We start from the raw sequence: 21,266 nt of genomic DNA on the forward strand, positions 1-21,266 counted from the left end.
CCAATCTATTACCTTTATAGGTGCAGAATTAGACACTGTCAGGATGTCAGCGAGACTCACAAACCAAAGAATTCTGGACATCCAAAAGTACGTTCGAATCATATTACTCAACAAGAGAATCAGGGCCAGATTTGTCCTGAAGGTTCTAGGTCTTATGGCTGCGGCCATTGTTCTACTGCCGTTAGCCCGCTTCCACATGCGTCTTTTGCAGTGGATGTTGTTCACCCAGTGGTCATTCCAGCAGCTCCCCATGCGACACGAGATATTTGTGACACAATCGTGCAAGAGTCATCTAACCTGGTGGATGTCTTCCCAGCAACTCCATCAGGGCCGACTGTTTGTTCCCCCAGTCCCGGTTGCCAGAGTCACTTCAGATGCCTCTCTGATCGGGTGGGGGGGCATTGTCAGGGCAGGATGGTCCATGGGACTTGGCAACCAATAGAATACCATCTGCACATAAATGTCCTAGAGATGAGAGCAGTGCTTTTAACGTTGCAGGCCCTCAACGACTTTCTTCCTTTAGGGACTATTGCAGTTCAGACGGACAATATGTCCGTGGTCTGGTATATCAACAAGCAGGGCGGGACCAGGTCCTACCCACTGTGTCGAGAAGCTCTCAGACTTTGGCAATGGGCAATCTCCTCTCATCGGTTTCTGATAGCAACGCACATCCCCGGGAAATCCAACCTCTTAGCGGACAGGCTGAGCAGAGCTATTCTCATGCCACACGAGTGGTCTCTCAAACAATCGGTAGTGGACGAGATTTTTCAGAAGTGGAGCGTTCCTTGCTGCGACCTTTTTGCTACACCCCAAAACAGCAAATGCCTAGACTTCTTCACTCTCTTTCCTCTACCAGGCCATCCCCCGAGAGACGCTCTAACCTAGGATTGGCCCCGGGGACTTCTATATGCCTTTCCTCCATACCCACTTATTCCTCAAGTAATTCAGAAAGCTACCGTATTGAGAGCCAAGTTGATTCTCATTGCCCCTTACTGGCCTCGACAAATTTGGTTTCCGTCCCTGCATCGTCATCTCGTGGTACAGCCTTGGCATCTGGACCCAGTTCCAGATCTTCTGACCCACCATTCGGGTCAACTGCACCGATCCATTCCTTCCCTCAACCTCACTGCTTGGTTGCTCCACTTCCTTCCTTAGCCAGGCTTCCTATGATCTCTGACCCTGTTAGAGAGATCATAGTAGCTTCTGTAAAGTCCTCTACTAGAAGGATTTATGCTAGTAAATGGCAATGTTTTTCCTTCTGGGCAAAGTCTAGAGACTTGGATCCCTTTACTGCTCCTGTGCATTCAGTCTTGGAATTCTTAGCTGAGATTTTTCAATTGGGTTCTTCTCCATCTACAGTTAAGGTTCAATTGGCAGCTATCTGAAATTTTCATGTGGGCTTAGCGGATCAAAATATTATGTCCCACAAGCTTTGCAAAGCTTTTCTGAGAGGGATATTTCTCCTAAAACCTCCTATCAAAGATCTTCCTCCGCAATGGGATTTAAATTTAATGCTGGCATCCTTGATACTACCCCCCTTTGAACCGGCTGCTTCATGCTCATTGAAGCTTCTTTCCTGGAAGACAATTTTTCTAGTTGCTGTTACTTCAGCCAGAAGAGTGTCTGAACTTCAGGCTCTCTGTGTCCATTCCCCATATTTGGTTTTCCACAAAGATAGGGTATCATTAAGAACCAATCCATCCTTTTTGCCCAAGATTGCTTCCCAGAAGAATATCAACCAATCTATTGATTTGCCAGTCTTTTTCCCTAATTATTCTAACAAGGCGGAACAAAAACTTCACTGTTTGGATGTCCATCGTCAACTCTGGTATTACTTGGACAGAACTAAACAATTCAGGAAATCTGATCAACTGTTTCTTTCTTATGCAGAAAACAGGAAAGGTCTTCAGGTCTCCAAAGTGACCCTATCCAGATGGCTGTCTTCTGTCATTTCTTATGTTTACCTTCTTAGGGGCAAGCAACTGCCCTCGAAACCAAAAGCATATTCTAACAGGAGCCTAGCCACTTCCACAGCTTTTCAAGATAGGCTACCTATTGACACCATTTGTGCAGCAGCCACTTGGGCCACTCCTCACACCTTTGTTTCTCTTTACAAATTGGACTTGGCCTCCAGGGCCAGGGCCAGGTTTGGTTCCACAGTTCTCAAGAGTCTGTTCCATTGAGCCACCCAGGATAGAGGTGCTAGGGACGCGGTCCCATCCAGCAAGAATGAAGGTGAGTTTGACAACTTAACATTTAGAAGTTATGTACCTACCATAACGTTCCATGTTAGTTGTCTTCTCTCGCCTTCTTTCTTGTGTCCCTCCCTCCTTCCCCCTAGCCTGGACAGACCTTGAAGTTGTACTCTTTTCTGGGTTTAGTTCACTCTTTCCATGAGATCCCAGTAGGAAGTGTCACTACTGTTACTGGGTTTTGACCTGGTTTCTTCTACATTTAGTTTGTCTTCTTCCTTGTGAAGAAGTTTTTATGGCAGGGTTTTTTCTTGTAGCTACCAAACGAGATCTGAGGTAGTCACGCCTTGCATCATGGGATATAGGGTTGCCTCGAGCTGGTAAAATTAGCTCTCGAGCTTAGCAAGTGCCGAGTCGGAGCCGAGGATCGGCTCCGAACCCATCCAGCAAGAAAGAAGGCGAGAGAAGACAACTAACATGGAACTTTATGGTAGGTACATAACTTCTAATTATGATTCACTGGAGGCCTCTTGCAGGGCCACTGTAACAGGTTCTGTTATTAGAAGGCATGCTTGGTTAAAGGAACAGACTCTGCCTGTTCATGTTAAAGCAAAATTATTGGATGCTCCGTTACAGCATGATACTTTGTTTGGTGATAAGGCAGAAGAGGTGTTGAAGAAAATGGAGGATAAAGCTAAATCTATGCAGACAGTGCATGATTTCTTACAGTTACAGCCACCCAGATTTTGCAGGAACTGGCCTTCTAAGAATTGGTCCTTTCCCGTGTCAGACAGGCCACAAAGAGGCTGATACAGACGACCTAGAGGCAGACAACAGCTCCAGGGCTCATACAGGCCCAAACATTGGGGTACTTCTACCTCCAAAAGTGGAGAAGACAAATCACAGCCATATAGGAAACAGTCCCAATGACTTTCCTCTGCCAATGCCAAGCATTTTTCTCTTGGCAGCACCCTTAGGGGGAAAGCTAGCACTTTTTTCACAAAATTGGCACACGATCACACAGGACAAATGGGTCCTAAACATAGTCCCTCAGGGCTACAGGTTTCACTGTCACACCCTTCCAAAGGCAAAAGGCATGCCAGACCTGCCACACAGTCAGTAGGCAGAGGCACAAAAACAAGTAACATCTCTCATGGACATGAGGGCCATTCAGCCAGTGCCACAACAGGAGCAGGGACAAGGATTTTACTCGAGTCTTTTCTTAGTACCAAGAAAGGTCAAAGCATGGAGACCAATTTGGACCTGTCTATTCTAAATACTTTTCTGGACGTACCAAAATTCAAAATGTTGACTCTGCAACAGCTTCTGCCCATGCTGGGCAAGAAGGCTTGGCTTGTAACTTTGGACCTCAAAGAGGCATACCTGCATATCCCAATCAGACAATCTTGCAGAAGATACCTCAGATTCATAGCTGGCTCAATGCACAACCAATTCTCTGCACTGCCCTTTGGCTTATCCACTGCGCCCAGGGTCTTCACAAAATGCCTGGCACCAGTAATTGCATTTTGCAGACAAAGAGAAATTCAAATATTTCCCTACTTGGATGACTGCCTTATTCAAGCAGAGACCAAAGACATTCTACTAAAGCATCTGGCGTTTGTAAAAAGATTACTAATTCGCCTAGGGTACACAGTAAACGAAAAGAAATCAAAACTCTTACCCTCTCAAGAGATAATATTCCTGGGTGCAAGCTTAAATACAACTGCCCAGATGGCTTATCTCACGTCAGACAAACAAAGGCAACTGACTTCTTACTTCGAAAGCATGGCAACAAAGACTCACTTACCTGCAAGAAAAATTCTGCAGACTCTGGGCTACATGGCCTCCTGCATTCTGCTAATTCCATATGCAAGACTGCATATGAGGAAACTACAATGGTATCTAAAAGTGTTTGGACTCAGCATTGCCACAGCCTGGAATCATTAATTTCACTCATTCCCTGCCTGCAACAGGAGTTTCGATGGTGGGCACAGGCCCGTCACCACAAGGGACAGCCATTCACTTTAGCCACAGCCAGGCAAACACTAACCACAGATGCTTCAGATTATGCGTGGGGGGCCCACATGGCAGGAAAATGTATTCAGGGCACATGGAAACACCAAAGGTGGGGGTGTGTCCATATTCATTAAGGATATCCACACCTCCAGGCTAGTTGCTCAGCATAATGCATCCGAGGTTATCCAAGTGCAGGTAACTCTTGACAAAACTGCAATCCAAATTGTAGCTTGCTACAGATCTCCCACCATGCCCCAGGATTCCCACTCCTCTTTTCTTGATGTACTGGAAAATATTAGGGTTCGACCAAACACTCTAATAATGGGCGACTTCAACTACCCCACCATTAACTGGGAAAACTACTCATGTACCAACTCCTTAGCGCAACGCTTTCTGGAATTCATAAACTCCAATGCCCTAGATCAACTTATCCACACCCCCACCAGGGGCAACAATATCCTAGACCTAGTCATTACCAACATGAGTGACCGGTGTTCCACACCTGAAGTCAACTGCTTGTTGGTCCGATCCGACCATAAGCTAATCACCCTTGATATCCACATCCCACCCCCACCCCCCATTAAGGAAACCACAGTGAAAAATTTCTCCAAAGCCAACTTCATGCTTCTTAAGACAGAAGTGGTGAACTTCATGACACCCATGCAGATGGACAATACAGTTACAACTGCTGAATCCTACACAAATGCACTCTATAAGCACTTACATGAGTGCATGGATCGTGCTATCCCAAACAGAACCAAAGACGCTATCCTCCAAAAAAAGGAAGACAATCTGGTGGTCCCCTGCCATAAACAAAATGTACAACAGAAGGAAGAAACTGTTGCAAAAGAGAGTAAAATCCCATGAGTGGAGGAGCTCCCTGGTCAGCCTCAGTAAAAAGTTGAGATCCTTTATAAGATCCTCCAAAGCTAGCTATGAAAATAAAATTGCCACTAATTCCAAGGACAACCACAAAGCATTCTATAGCTATGTCAAGAATCTCAATGGCAACACCCAGATCTGCTCTAAGTTACAGCACAAAGGCACGAAAATTACAGAACCAACTGATATTGCCAACATCCTGGCAGATAGGTTCAGTGCTAACTTTACCCCCCCACACACACCCCATAAAGGGCCCATATCTATACAGAAAGAAGGCAGAGTCCCTGTAATCACAACTAGGCAGGTGAAAGCTGCACTCTCTAAAGCCAAAAACACAGCATCCGTGGGACCAGACAACATCCCAGGCTGCGTTTTACATGAACTTCAGAATGAACTTTCTCCTCACTTAAGCACCATGTTCAACAATAGCCTTGCATCAGGCTTTGTGCCCACTGAGTGGCGTACAGCAACAGTCATCCCACTCCAGAAAGGGGGAGCTACCACTGATCCTGGGAACTATAGACCTGTTAGCCTGACAAGTCTGGTCTGCAAGGCCATGGAATGTATCATCATGGAACTCATAAACAAAGACATTGGTAACCTCCAAACTCTGGATCCCACCCAGTTCAGGTTTGTGAAAGGCAGATCATGCCTCCTGAACCTGATCGACTTCTTTGAGGCAGTCACCAAAGCCGTAGATGAGGGTAAGGTGGTTCACACAGCCTATCTTGACCTCGCCAAGGCTTTCAACACCATCCCCCATTCTGGAATTATAGCTAAACTCAAACTAGGCATAAATCCGTATATTACAAGATGGGTTGCAAACTGGCTCACTGGCAGAACCCACATTGTAAAAGTTGCAGACTCCAAATCTGATCTCAAACCAGTGACAAGTGGAGTACCACAGGGTTCCGTCCTGGGACCGCTCCTGTTTGGTATCTACTTCTCTGAAGTACAGGCTAACACAGAAGGCCTCTGGCTAGCGAAGTTCACAGATGACTGCAAACTAGGAGCCATAGTCAAGTCCTCAAATGATGTGAACATCCTACAGAAGGGCCTCTCTGAGACAGATGCCTGGTGTCAGAGCCATGGCCTCAAGCTTAATGCCAAAAAGTGCAGTGTCATCCCCTTTGGTAAAAACTCTGTACCCATGAACTACCACATAGGCAGCAATCTACTTAACACAGAATGCGTGATGAGACCTTGGAACCCAGGTGGACAGTAGTCTCTCCTTTAATAGTCACATCGCCACAGTAGTCAGGAAGTCCTTCTATGTGGCACACCTCATCATAAAAGGGTTCTCATCCAGGAAAAAAGAGGTCATCATTCCCCTCTACTCGACACTCATTAGACCCATTATAGAGTACAACGCCCCTTTTGGAATGTACCTCACAAGACATCTGCAGCAGCTGGAAAGGCCACAGAAGTACCTCACAAAGAGGATTACTGGATTCAAACAAATGCCCTACACTGACCGTCTCAAAAAACTCCAGCTTTACTCCCGTAGCATATCGCCTTCTCCGAGGTGATCTCTGCCTAACATATAAAGCTGTGTCAAACCCTGAGCTGTTGGACATGCTACACCTAAAGAAATCCCAATCCCTCCGAGCTACACGCTCTAGGGACCTAAACCTTGTCACCACAATAAACAGGACATGCTGGAGGGATAGATTCCTATCCCAGAGACTTCCCGTACTCTGGAGCAGGCTACCCATCTATGTCAAGCAAAGTTCTTCATTAGCACTCTTCAAGAAAAATCTTGATGAGTGGATGTGAAATAGGAAATACACCCCGGGGATCACTTCTGTGTCTCTGCTCGACAGTGGCACAGGAAAATAACTTTCTTGGGTGGCGTAAGCCAGGGAACCTTGTTGGCTAGGCTACCTATGAACCTATGGCCCCCAAGCCAAAGACATCTACACAGCAATCAAAAACAGATGCTAGCTGTACAAAATGCCCTGACAGCCTTCAAGGACCTACTTCATCTAGGACAGCTGCTGATAAAGACGGACAACACCACAGTCATGTGGTACATAAACAAGCAGGGGGGCACACATTCCTACCCCCTCTGCAGAAAAGCCATGATTTTGTGGAACACAGCATTGACCTACCAAGTACACCTGCAAACACAGTTCCTGCCAGGAAAAACAAATGCTCTGGCAGACGAACTAAGCAGAAACCTCATGGATCCTCACAAGTGGAAACTAGATCCACAAATCTTCAGCATGATAGCAAGGAAATGGGGATGCCCAGACATAGATCTTTTTGCCTCCCCTCACAACTGCCAACTTCAGAGATTCTGCCCAAGGATTTATCACAAACAAGCATGGAAAGTGGATGCCTTGTCATTCAGCTGGAACAATCTTACAGCATATGCCTTTCCTCCACTGCCTCTCCTCCCAAAGGTACTCCTAAAGGTCAGACAACAGAAGCCACAAATTATACTAATTGCCCCAGATTGGCCACGCCAACACTGGTACCCAATCCTAAGGAGCTTGTTTCAAGGCCCAGCCTGGACATTGCCTCAAATTCCTCATTTACTGACCCAACAAAACAATCAGATCCTGCACAGCCAACTCAGAACCCTAAATCTAGCTGAATGGCGGATAGTGTAACCATTCAGAATACACCTCTCTCTAAAGCGGTTATGGATGTTATTTTGGAGGCCAGGAGGCCCAGCACCAGGAAATCTTATGCAGAACAATGGAAGAGATTCTGTGCTTGGAACCAGGCGCAAGGAATTGACACGCTTGTACCACATATTCCTCAGATTTTACAATATCTGACTGAGATGCTGGACAAAGGCCTATCCTTCTCATCAATTAAGATCCATGCCTCTGCCATTTCAGCTCATTACAATATAGAACCACCAATTTTTTCACATCCATTGCTTAGGCAGTTCCTCAGGGAGGCCAAAACCATAAGATCTCCAAGGAGAGCACCAATACATGCATGGGACCTCAATTTTGTCTTGGAAAAACTCACACTGCCTCCTTTTCAGCCAGCCAATGCAGCTGAGATAAAACTCTTATCATGGAAAACAGCTCTGCTCCTAGCAATAACTTCAGGAAGAAGAATCTCAGAGTTACAGGCATTAATGGCTGTGGAACCTTTTATTATCTTCCATCTGGACAGGGATTCTCTAAGGACAAACCCAGCATTTATGCCTTAGGTAGTGTCCAGTGTGGCTCTTAATCAAACCATTCATTTGCCTACTTTTTATCCAAACCCACAGAATAAAGGGGAGAAAATTCTGCATTCTTTGGACATACACAGACAGCTACGCTTCTACTTGGACAAAACTAAAGCTTTAAGAAAGACTGAGTAGCTTTTAGTGGCATATGCTGTAGGATCACAAGGAAAGGCTATCTCAAAGCCGACTATTTCAAAATGTATAGGACACTGCATTCATTTCTGCTATTCACAACATGGCAAATCAGTGCCTAAGGGCATTAGACCACATTCTACCAGGGCAACAGCCACCTCAGCAGCCTTCCTCAGAGGAGTACCAACCAAGGATATTTTGGAGGCTGCAACTTGGAGTGCACACATTTACCAAGCACTACCACTTACCTCTTTTCTCTAAATCCAGAGCAGGCTTTGCCACTGCAGTTCTGCAGAGCCTTAAAGCCACTCCTAATTCTATTTAGACCCAGCTGCCCTACCTCAGCTTTGGGATTCAACCCAAGTGTAATGACTGCAACAGTGAAACACGATGAACATAGTACAGTTGTGTACCTACCATAAATGTAGATGTTCGAGTGTATTCACTGTTGCAGTCCAGGTTACCCACCCACAATACTCCCTTCTTTGCTGGGACTTATCTGTACTTCTGTATCGTATACAACCTATGTGGTGTATTTGCTTGTAGATAAAGGTATTGTTTGTTAGTGCATGCTTTTATAAGCATTGTTTTTTTAGCCTACACTTTTGGGGGCACCTGACATCTGGGGCAAGAAAAACTGAAGAAAATGGCGTCGGCTGCATCTTTTATACCCCTGGTGCACTGACGTCAGGGAAGAGGCGACAGCAACAGACGCCGGACCAGGACTTTGGAATTCAGGCCGACTGCGGGTAGCCTGCCAGCAGGATAACCCAAGTGTAATGACTGCAACAGTGAATGCACTCGAACATCTACATTTATGGTAGGTACACAACTGTACTTTTGCTGAAGGTTGCTGCAAATGGGGCTGATGTATAGGAGTGAGGACATGATATGTGTAGAAGCTATTTTTGAAACATTATTAACTAAAGTGTTTGCTGATATACAGAAGACCAAATTATTGGGGGGGGGGGACTTAATACCTTATTGTATATGAATGTTGAACTTTCAGTGATTGTTTATCGTGACACCAAGTAATTTTATGTGAGATGTGTTTGATACTAAGCTCCAGAAAGTGCATCTTATTATATGAAATGTATACTTGGCAGTGTTTGTTAGATAGTTAATTAAATAAAAGTATAACCAGTTCCTTTTGCGTAAAGGGATAAGGTTATAAATATGACCCAGGCTAATTAAGTTTGATTAGTGGCATGAGCATCTGTTGGATTTGCCATGGAAAGGCGAGGAGAGGGGTGACTAGGCTTAAACCTTCTCACCATCTTCGGGGGGAGTCACAAGAGCCATTTTCCATGGTAGAATCCCCAGTAGAGTCCTGGGATCACATAAATGTGCTTGTCTATAAGAGGGGCAGGGCCAGTTGATCACGTCACAGGAGCCCACTGTACACCAACCTGTTAGATGTGAGGAAGTATGACTGGGCATTAGGGTTAATGGAAACCTTGAACCACCTCCAGTGGCTGCCTTTTTGATTGCCCGTCAGTTAGCTGTCAGCACAGTGATGATGAACAAGCAGTCCATTTGACAGAGAGAAGATTTAATAGTGAAGCCGAGAGGGCAAAAAATTGCAAAGGCAAGTATAGTTGGAAACATGAACAAATATTAAGTTTCATTAGTAGCATAATCAGCACGTGTAGCAGAAATAGTATAGTTATATACTGAGTGCATCTTGTTGATTGAATTAAAAAAGAGCAGGGCTGTCACTACAGAGCCCTATGATACAACTTGGTTGTATGGGCTGATGAGCTTTTATTTCTTTGTCTGGGTTTTTTTAACTGAGTGAGTAGTATAACTAGACAACGTCAGTTGATTAGAAATTGATGTCAGTAATAATTAAGATTGGCATGACTGAGGACTTCCAGGATGGCTGCACACTGATCAACAGCATAACTTCAGCTCCCTGGTGTGAAAATAGAAACTAAGAAAAAAGGAGTGCCATTGAATATGTTTTTTGGTAAAATTCAGTTACTGGCAAGTAAATACACTGGCTGGATGCGAAAAAGAAATTTGGAAAACCAGAAAGAAAATCAAGCAGAAAAGTTAGAGAGAAAACATTGCCTGGAAAAGGACTCTGCAGCTGTTCATCAAAACGCAGTTCAAGCTTTAGCTTTAGTTCAAGAGATGGCTTCTAGTAATTTAGAGGAAAAAGTTAATCAGATGTACTCAAAGATGATTAAAAAAAATGAAGCATCGAAGAAATATATCATTTCAAACAAAAAAAGACTGGAAAAAATAGACAGAGCTTTAGCTAGCATGAACTTGAACTAATAAAAATAGAAATATCAGATTGACACGAAGAAAAAGCTGACCAAGTGCAATGTTTTTCAAGAACTGTAAACGTAGTAGAATTAAAAGACAAAGAAAACCTGATATTTTCTGCTGTACCAGAGAAACTGGAAGGAACAGACTGAATTAATTTTATAAAGCACAAATAAGCAAATGGACTGGTGTTCCACAGAAGAATTTGTTAATTGTAATGGTACATCGAGTAAATGCTCCAAACCTGGCCATGAGAAAGCAGCTAAGACCTATATTAGTAAAGATGCGATCATACCAGCAGAAGGAGTTGATCCTTTCAAAATTGTGGCAGAAGGACAAAGCATAAAAATTGGAGACAGCATAATATTTGCAGAAAATTATTATTTACTGTACACCAGGCAGAAGAGGAGGAAATTTATCCTAGCAGTCAGGGAATGCCGAGAGGCAAGTGTGAGATTTAAGCTGCTGTAGCCAACTGTCTTCAGAGTGTTTTTTCCCTGAGGGATCAAAGTCATTTTTGAGACAAAACAGGCTAAGGAGGAAATAAGTTTGTCCAACAAAACGTGAGTCAGCAAACAGAAGGGGACTCTGCTTCTCATTAATCTGGCGGTAAGGTTCATAGAGAGACTTTACCAGTGAAACATTTTCCAAAGTTACAGAAGAAATTGCTTGGGAGACAGAAAAAAAGGCACAGGAGCTGGCTAAAAGAATCAGCAGTACCCTGGACTTGAAACATTGTGTAGTATTGGAAGATGAAGATTACCAGGAAGAAGATCATTAGCTATGAAATTAGTGAATAAATGGAAGACTATAAAACATCTCATCACATTTGTGAAATGTGATTTTGTAAGAAAAAGTGGCTGAAAAACACTGGACTTTTATTGACTTTGTTAAACGTGTGTAATGTTTAGAAGGGGGAACTAAATAGTTTTGGTTCGTATTTGTATAAAACATTTCATGATATAAACTGTGTGTGTTGTATACAGTAAAACAGTTTTGTGTAGTATGTAGTCAGGGGTATTTTAAATGTGTTTGGGAGTCTTTTCATTGACTGTTGTGTGTGTTAAACATATTAAAGTTAACAAGTACTTTTTTAGTTGTAAGAAACAGGCTTTGCAGTACAGCAAGGCAAAAAGGCAGGACAAAAGCTGATTTAATTTTCGTATGATGTGATCTTGAACTGACGGCGTGGGTGAGGGTTGAAAAAGTGTGCTTATTATATTATATGTAAAATAAGGTATTTTCTCTCATTAGAATGGTGACTGTCCATATTACTACTTTTGGCTTAAGCTGTACACAGGTATTTTTGTTATCATTTAGGCTTTAGAAATAAGCCAAACTTTGAAAGCCAGAAAAATGCTAATTTTCTTACAACTGCAAAAATATTAGTCTGTCTTCCACTGGCAAATGTTCAGTGGAGTTGAGATGTATACCGCTGAGGGCAGCTGTGTATTCTTTTCTGAGTGAAATTTACAAATACTTCCAAAGTGTATTTCCGTTGACACAGGCTGTCTGCAGGTGTAAGCAGTCAATCTTGAAAATTCTGAGTATTCTTTGCTAAGGGAAATGCAAACTTTCAAGGTACAATGGGAGGGGAGTAATGAAAACATTGAGTTTGAAGTTATGGGAAGTGAATAAGAAGTAACAAAGTCCTTAGCAGCCTTGATACTTTAATACAGTTAATAGAACAGTGTGCAATGTAAGTTTATTTAAAGATAGCCAGAACACTTTTTCTTGGGGCTAAAAGTTAATATTTTCTTAAAGAATAATAATCATCTAGGAGGGGAAGATAGATAAAAACAACGGCAATCAGTATAGGTGGGAGCACAGGCTGTGGCATGGGTAACCTTAATTTTAGGTTAGATATGCTTGTAGGTGCAGCTGTAAAATTGTGCCAGTTGTTCCCTTCTGAAGGGTTAAACCTCATGTTTTGAAGATGTACATAGGTTAGTATGTGTGTTCCAAGTTAATAGGGGATGTGGGTGTTTTGTGTTTAGTTTTTTGTTTGACAGTTTTCATTACAACATGAAGTCTTGAAAAATGTGACATAGGTTCAAATGGAGATAAGAATAAACTGTACAAAAGATCATCTTGCCAAACAATATATGCATGTAACACAAAAGCTGGAAACACAGGTTCAAAAAACTGTCGTGTAATAGGTGGGAGAAATAACTTTTTGTCATGATGGCTTTGCTGTCTACATTATCCTGGGACATGAATGGCCTCACAGGTATAGATAAAAAGGAAAGAGTATTGAATTGTATTAAGAAATGCAGAGTGCAAGTAGCAGTGCTGCAGGAGATACATTTGGAAAGAAATGTGCATATGAATTTGACAGGATTTCAGAATGGATATTCAGCAGACTGTCAGGGACAGAGGAAAAAGTGAGCAATTATACTAATTGCTAGGGGAAGCTGCAGCAGTGAAGGATGAGAAGTAAAGATAAAAGTGGTAGATTTGCGGTAGTAATGGTCTGTTGACAAGGGGGAGGGGATTAACAATTGCATGTATTTTTATTTCACTGAAAACTGCTGTTATGGAACTTAAGAAATTTTTGAGCGAAATAATCGGCTTTCAGCGGGGTATACTATTTATAGGTGGGAACTGGAGTTTGATTTGCAGTAATGAGGATGTATTGGGAGACCTGGAAGGGATGATATTACAAATTGGGGTAGATTCCTGAAGAAATTTATGAAAATATTTGGTAAGGAAGATGTGAATTCAGTAGCAGAAACTTGATCAGAATTTGCATTTTATTCCCGAAGGTGCAATAAGTGAGATAGACTAGATAGAAATTATATTTCACAGGAATATATGCATTTAATGGAAAGCTTTGACACGCATCCAATAACTATTTTTGATCATGCACTAACAAAACTAAGATAAAAATGCAGGGTAATAAAGTAAGAATAAGGCACTGGCACTTTCCCACTTACCTGTTAAAAAGAGAAGAACTTAAGAAATGGGTAGTGGAAAATTATTTGAGGGTTATTAGGGAAGTTATAGCTACAGTGACTTAGATAAAATGATAATGGACTAGGGTTGAAATAGAGAGAGATATCGTTAAGAAGTAATAGAAATTACTTAGTGAGACTGGCAAAGGTTGAAGTAATACAGAATAAGGGGAGTCTCACAGGACGAGGAGGAGGAAATGCAGAGTGTTAAAGAGAAGTTAAGGGGAGTATCTTGATAATATGCATGAGTTTAGAAAGATTGCAGTTAAGCAACTATTTGTTGATATCAGCTCCCGTGTCTAAAAACTTTTTTGCACAATGACTAAGGCAAAAGAACATTTAAAGGGTTGTCGCCAAACTAAGGAAACCTATAACAAGAAAAGTAACCAGAAATCCTGTAGAGGTTTTAGAGAGATTCTGGAAATTTTATGAAAATTTGTATAAAGCAGTGAAATGTGGAACTCAAAGTGTACAAATGGAAATATTTATGGAAGACTTAATTATGCCAAGGTTAGTGATAGATGAGGCTCGGCACTAACTGCTAAGATAGTTGGTAATGAGATAAAAACAGTGATGTATAATCAGTATTCAGGAAAATCAACAGGACCAGATAGTATTTCTGTGGCAGTTTGGAAATTATAGGGAAGAACTGGATAAAGATGTGGAAGATTTTGTTTAATGGTATTTTAAAAAGAGGAGAAGCGCCAGCATCCTGAAAGAAAGATGTGGTGGCTATAATACTTAAAGATGTTAAAGACCCTTCAGACCCACCATCATATACACCCATTTCAATTTTAAACTTGGATTGTAAAGTGTTTGTCTATACGGTCTGAAAGAATGGCATATGTGAAGCCAAATTTGATAAATATGGATCAGTGTGGTTTATTTGACATTAGTAGAACAATGATGATGCAGAATGCAAGAAAATGCCTCTCTTGTTTGTGGTCTTGATGTAGAGAAAGCATTTGACAGAGTAAGCTGGGATTTTAATGAGTGGGGCATTGCAAGCATTGCATTACCTAATACAATAATAAGGTTAATTAGAAGGATATATGAAGGATCAGAAGCAAGAATTTAAGTGGGAGGGTTCCTCTCAGTTGAACTGTGTTTGAACAGAGGGAAACAGGCAAGGGTGTCCTCTTTCCCCTTTATTTGTTTTATATTTAAAGCTATTGGCAAAGAAAATAAGTGACTCCGAAATACAGGGATATATTTGGTATGATAATCGAAAAGTTGGCTTTATTGGCAGATATTATTTTGTACCTGATAAACCTAGAAAAGGATATCTCAGTGTTGTGGAGCATTTTGAGACCGTGTCAAGCCTTTTCGGGATATAAAATTAATAAAGATTAAACAAAAGCTGTAGCCATAAACTATGTACAGACAAACAAATTGGTTCAGCAGTACCATATTTATGGTGTCATAAGATGAAGTATTTAGGAGTTGTTGTGTTGTTGTGTCTTTCGGCTTTTCCTGGTTAGGGATCGCCACAGCGGAACTCCGGTCTGCTAATGATTGGCAGTAGATTTTTACGTGCTGGCTTGCCGGGCCTAATGCACAACCTTCACCGAAGGAACGCCCATTCATGCATGTCACCACACAGAAGACGCTCTAACTGAGAATCGAACGGGCAACGTCTAACTGTGAGGCGACAACGCTACCGCAGCACCACCACCGCCGTTTAGTATTTAGGGGTATGGATTAAAAAAGCTTCTGTTATGGCAGCCAGTGGTATATGGGAAAAGACTGAACAAAACATAATACAAAAATTGAGAAACAGGAAACTGTTATTTATGGATATGGATAGTAAGGTACAAGCATTAAAAATGTTTTTAGTCCCTTTAGTCTTGGATACATGTCAGTCATACTTTTATCGACATGAGGTGTTGTGGACAGTAATTAATAAAAGAATGAATTTATCTGGGAGGGAAAGAGGGCAAGAGTTAAGGGGGATAAGTTGATCCTTCAAATAGAATAAGACAATTTAGGTTTACTTGATTTGAAGGGATATTTTAGAGCTGCACAGTTAAGGCTTATATACATAACACAAGCAGAAGGTTATAATTCAAAGTGGAAAGGGATGTTCAGGAAATAGAGAGTGGAATTTTGGATGCAGATCCTTAAGGAGGAGAATAATAGCCATACAAAATATGTTCATAAAGTAGCAGAAAGTATTCAAAGAACAAAGGCAATATGAGAATGGAGAAAGGAGATTTTGCCAATAGAGATGACTGCAAGTAGGGATACAGAAAATAGGCAAGAGGGGGCTGGAATTTTCTGGAGAAACCTGGCAAAGAAACTAAGATATTGGGAGTAAGTAATTCAAGCAGGAAAGGTAATTGAGTGGGATGAGGCCAAGAAGACATTTGGATTGCAGTCTAGAGACTGCCTTCCCTATCAGGACTTGATCTCAGAGTACAGGCAAAGAGAAAGGGATAGGGGAATTTTTACTGAAAGACCCGATGTAGTAGAGTTTTTAGTTGAATCTAGAAAAAAGCAACTGTTAAAAAGGGAAAATTAGTAGGGCATTTAAAATATTGCGTGATAACTGTAATTATCGCTCAGGGGAATTTAGAAAAGATTGGGAAGCGAGACTACAAAAGCAATTTACAAGAAAACCATGGAAAGACACATGTATGGTTCCCAAGTATGGTAACAAATCTAGAAGATTTAGGATTGTTGCTTTGAAGTTGGCTGTCAAAAAATAAATTAGTAGAAAATGGAAATCAAAGTCTACCCCATCTGTATTTCAGGTATCGAATATTACAAAAGAGAAAAGGGAAGGAACATATTACATAAAAGTGGAAATTGTGGAAAGAATAAATCCAAAATAATGTTCAGGAGGAGGAGGAGTGAGGTTTAAGGGAAGGCAGGAATTCAGCATTTTTTTTGTAATGTTGGACTGACAATAGACGCAAAGAAAATGCATGTGATATATATTCTGTTTAAATGGAAAAATGTTAAAAATGGAAAAAAGCATTAAGAAAAAAAGAATAACTTTGGGACACAAAATGTTACATTGTTTGATGGGACCAGATTTTCTGAGTCAGATTGTTGCTGGTTGAAGTAGATATAATATCCTTAAAGTAAAATGTCAAGCTAGAAAACCTTGAGTCTGTAACTGCAACAGGGGAAGGAGACTGCTGGAAGAGAGAGTTTTTTTGTTGTTGTTATAGATGACATGTCCATTATAGAAGTGTTGTTGTTATAGATGACATGTCCATTATAGAAGTGTTATTATAGATGACATGTCCATTATAGAAGTGTATTTCTTTTTTCAGAATTCCTTGCTAAAGATTTTCTTAGTGTCTCTAGATGCTTGATTGATGGAGTTAATGATATCCAGTATGATTTCTAGTGTTCGTCATAGTCTAGTTTTTGCAATTTGAAATGGTTAAATCTGTGAATGGAAAATTGTTTGATACAAGTGACTAAGTTATAAACTTTTCAGAGTACAAACTTTGAAGAGAGAGAATTATAAACTTTTCAGAATACAAACTTTGAAGAGAGAACATTAATGGAATCTGAGAGTAGTGCCCTGTGATGATATGTCATTTGGTATCGATGGTATAATCTTGTCTAGGAAGAATTTTTGGTTGGTGCATCCAGTGGTTAGAATTAGAAACTGAGCTAAACCAAATAAATGAATGTGGGATGTGAGAATGGGTCATGACCGTATATCCAGTCATTGCTAATTTTACCAAGGATTATTAATTTGAAGTGAATATTTGAAGTTAACCATTGATATGACACTTGAATATTTTGATGAAATAGACTTTGCATTGACCCTCTCCAGGCGAGCAGTCAGTTGTTTAGGACTACAGCTGGGGGAAGTGTTTTTTGAAATATGGTTGTAGAATATAACAAAACAGTTTCTGTTGATGAAGAAGCTTTCCAAAGACAAATGTCTCTTTAATGGTCCCTAGAAAAGCATGCCAAAAGCATTTTTATTTTTGCAGAGAGGATGTGCTCATGAACCCTTAATGTCAGATGTTGTGCCTCCCCACTTCCCTGCTGCTTGTATAACTCTGAGATCATTGAACTGCACAGAGAGAGGGGAATGTCCAGCAATAACTACAACCCAAGACTTTGCATATACCATTCCATTTCAACTTGTAGTTCTGAAGTTCTGTGGATTCCATTCCACCGTCTGTAACAGTGGTGAGCCAAATAAGGGCTGAGCCTGAAACAATAAGGAAACACATGTACTTGCTATACGGCCTCTTACAAGATATTTAGAGGATAACCTTATTGGACAACTTAGTATAATATTCAGCTGTTTTTCAAGGCCAGTTTTCCTCCACGTACTACAGTAATGTTGCCCCATTTGTATATTTCCCAAGCAACTATTACAGATGTTCAGCAGCATGGCTTTTGTTAATTTTTTTTTCCTATTACTAATCACTGCAATACAGGGGACATTTGAGAAGTACAAAACAACAGGTCTGCCACATGGTGTAAATAGCTTGTTAATCAGCTAACTGCAAACATTGCACTTACTATCTTGGGCAGCATGGTGCAAATCACTTTTTTACATTTGCCTCATGCTGTACCTAAAAATAAAAATTTACAAAAACATAAAAACTGTCAACAGGAAACTAGGCTCCCTCTATAGGATAAAACCCTTTCTCTCCCTACTAGCCAGAACCACTATTGCCTATTCCCACCTTATCTCCACACTTCTTTATGCTTCTTCCATATATACTAACTTGTCAAAAAATGACCTTAACAAGCTAGCCAACACTTACAATAGCATTCCCAGATTTGCTACTGCTTCCTCCTTTAGGACCCATCACTGCCATAATCTGAAACAGTTAGGCTGGTTAGAGCTTCTGAATCAGATTCACTTTAAACAACTCACCATTGTGCACAAAACCCTTTTCCAACCTACCAATACCCCAGTACTTGCTAGTCTCATTACCTAATGTAAGAACCTTTCAACTTTACGCTCATCTAATAAACTACTTGTATCAACATGTAAATCTAATAACATGGCAGGAGATGCTCTGCTCTCAAATGCATTTGGAAAGTGTTGGAACCAACTCCCCCATGAACTTGCATCACTGTCTTCATTTACACTTTTTAAACACAATCTGAAATTCTGTCTCAAAACCCATTGGTTATGTCCTTGTACAAATCCAGACTAATCTCATACTATATCCCAAATACCCTCTCTTAAGACCTAATTCCTGCTCTATCTGTGTCTTTTAAGATCAAGGCCTACCCTTGGCAAAAACATATCTTATCCTAATAGGTATTTTAAATTATCTCTAGTTAAATTCTTCTGCATATAATTCTAAAGCATCCTACCTAAGGCAGTCAACAAGTATTGTTTAAACTGTGAGCATTGCTGAACTGTTGAAACTTGAAGTATGCATTTGTTTAACAATTACTTTCTAGTTACTAATGAAGTCTTGTACATAAAGTCTAAAATATCTTATCTAATGCTTGTAACATGTTTTTTGTATAAACTGTGAAGATTCCTGAACTGTTTAAAAGTTGTAGTATTTAACTGTATAACAACTAGTACCTGTATGTTAGTAGTCTATTAATATCTTGGAGCTTATCTCCCCAGGACTCTACTGAAAATGGACATAAATCCAGTTAGACTATCCCGGTCAACAAATGTAAAATAAACAATTAATAAAATAAATAAATAAAAAGAAAACGGAAAAGGAGCCCTTGCCTATACCACAGGTATAGCCCCTTCTGTCATCATAGATTCAGGGGTTAACCACTTCCTCTGTGGCTACTCGTGTCATGTTCAGGCATGAGAACACCATCTTTTTCTGGGTCTCATGGAAGGGGGTCTTGCCCACAATGAAGTGCCATCTTTGTCTTCTTCTAGGGGTGCCCCTAGAAAAAAGAAACAAAAGATTTTATTTCTCATACAAAAATGTGTCTGTTCATGAGGATGACTTTTTTTTTTTTACCATAGCCTGGAGTTTATTGCAAGCTTTTTATCCAGAAGAGCAGAAGTCTATACCAGATCACTAACTAGATCAGTACATTCCTGAGGAAAACATCTTGGAGGCTTCCTTACGTAGAGAGGTAGTGGGATTTTTCTTTGAATGATTATCAAGCCCCAAGACTGATTCAGAGGAAAGTGTGTCCTCTCAGCTCCATTAGAAGCATTTTCTTTTTCTAAAACTAGTTTCAGAATGAATGTTATATTTTTGTGGGAACCAGTGGATGGTCCCCACCCCAAGTGCTGTCAGCAGTGACCCTAACCCTCAGTCTTTAGTCCCCAAAAAGGCAAAACATTTCTTAATACCAGTCCTTCCCAGGCAGACAAGAATGTAAGGTATTAGATTTCAAAAGAGAATTTCTTTCTTTTAGTTTATGCTGTCTGGTGTTGACAGTTTATGGGATTGTTCTGCCATATTTACTTCAGAAAGTTGGTCTCATCTGAATCCTGTAGTTTTTAACCTGTCTTGTGTGTTTAAACATGCTTTGAAGAGTGAGTGAGATTGTGTAGTTACTTTGCCTAGGGCCACTACTGCTGCTATTTTTTGAGAAGCTTTACCTGGGTACTTACTCAGCTTCTAGATGCATCTCTGTAAAGGCATTCCTAACACAGGAAAAGGTGAATTTGTGTCTGGAAAGTTTCCTGATCATTTCTAGTCAGTCTGAGACTTCAGCCAGAGAATATCTCAGGATTCTAGGGTTCTTGGCTCTTGCCAGGTTATACATGAGAAAAAAATAATATTTAAGAAAATATTGTGAGCCCAACATTCTCATCCTGGGAAACTTTCAGATTCCAGTCGTAGGCTTTATCAAGAAAGAATTCCTTTAGTAGAGGCAGTAAGTCACCTCAGTTTTGCTTTGGGAATACTTTCTATGGGGGTAAAAGTGAGGCCTCTTGGATAGTTCAGACAGATCAAAGCACATAAATGTCAAAGAGGTGTTAGCTGTGATCCATACTGCAGAATCTCTTTATGACCTATGATCTCAAAAACCTTTACAGGTAATTACAGACAGTACCACAGTGATGTACATAAACAGGGGGACATCAGGTCTTACCCCCTTTGCAGTCTGTGATGGGGTTTAGCTCTACAAAGTTGTATAACCCTCCAAGTATATTACATACTGTCACTGCAAAATGTAGTGTCAGAGAAGCTGAGTGAGGCCAGGACAGACCCTCGAAAATGAAATTGAATGAGGAGGGTCTTCCAGGAATGGATCCATTTATGGGGAACACCTCAAGTAGATCTGCTCACCCCCTTTCAAAACAGACAACTAAGTAAATTCTGCACTAGGACTCCTTGCAAGCATGCTTGGAAGACAGATGAATGTTTCTGTATGCATTTCCTCCTTTCCACTGATATCCACAGTCATCCTTAAGATTCAGAAGGACTCTTCAAAAATGGTATTGTGTTGATTCTCTTCTGGCACAGGCAGCTTTGCTTCTCCCTTATTATGGAATTGGCCACAGGCAATTTCCACAAGCTTTGTCATAGATTCAGGAGCGGCCTTAGGTCAGTTGGTGCCCTAGGCAAAAGGCCTCCACAGCGCCCCCCACCACACTACCCAGTGCCCCTATCCTGGTCTACCTACTCAAATAAATATTAAAAAAGTGCCCCTGCTAGAGTGGCGCCCTAGGTGGCCGCCTAGTTGGCCTAT

At 41.0% G+C, this 21,266-nt stretch overlaps 1 protein-coding gene across 1 annotated transcript in view; it reads left to right on the forward strand.

Moving 5' to 3' along the window:
- Window positions 1-21,266, forward strand: part of PPP6R1 (protein phosphatase 6 regulatory subunit 1) — a 3,522,349-nt gene that overhangs the window by 2,956,251 nt on the left and 544,832 nt on the right. The gene's annotated exons all lie outside the window — the stretch shown is intronic.

Source organism: Protopterus annectens, chromosome 17.part0 (genome assembly GCF_019279795.1).
Source record: "Protopterus annectens isolate FY-2018-M chromosome 17.part0, PAN1.0, whole genome shotgun sequence".
Lineage (NCBI taxonomy): Eukaryota > Metazoa > Chordata > Ceratodontiformes > Protopteridae > Protopterus > Protopterus annectens.